Source organism: Arachis duranensis, chromosome 7 (assembly GCF_000817695.3).
Source record: "Arachis duranensis cultivar V14167 chromosome 7, aradu.V14167.gnm2.J7QH, whole genome shotgun sequence".
Lineage (NCBI taxonomy): Eukaryota > Viridiplantae > Streptophyta > Magnoliopsida > Fabales > Fabaceae > Arachis > Arachis duranensis.
The window spans coordinates 76,444,686-76,445,255 of record NC_029778.3 but is presented as its reverse complement, the minus strand read 5'-3'; positions in this window follow the sequence as shown (position 1 = coordinate 76,445,255).

Below are 570 nucleotides of genomic sequence, written 5' to 3'. Positions count from 1 at the left end.
AATTTATTATTAAACTATTTTTTAAAAAAATTAATTAAATTATTTATCCAAACTAAACCTTAATCACTTATGTTTTACTTTTCTTCTCTTAGTTCTTTTTTCCCTTGAAAAATTAAGGTTGAAAACTTCAACTAAAAAGGTTAAGAACAGAGATAAGAGTTAATACTTTTTCTACGTATCCATTATCCAATTGCAGTCTCATATAATCATTTTTATTCTACTTCTAGAGTAAATTACATTCGTTTGTTTATTTAAACAACACCCCCTTCTCCCCAAATGCTCCAATTAATATATTAGCGTGTTTTTTGGGTTAAGTAAGAAAAGACATTTTTACATATTTTACGGAGTAAGGATTTTTTTTTATAGAGTAATTTTATTTATTAAATTTAAAAAGGTAAAAAAAATAAAAATAAAAACAGAAACTAGATATATAATATAAAAAAATTATTATATTATTCTACGGAAAAAATTATATTTTAACACCAAATATACTGATGCGTGCATTTTAGTATCAATTTGTATATGCTCTTAATTATTTTTTTAAAAAAAGTATTATATAGTTATCGTACA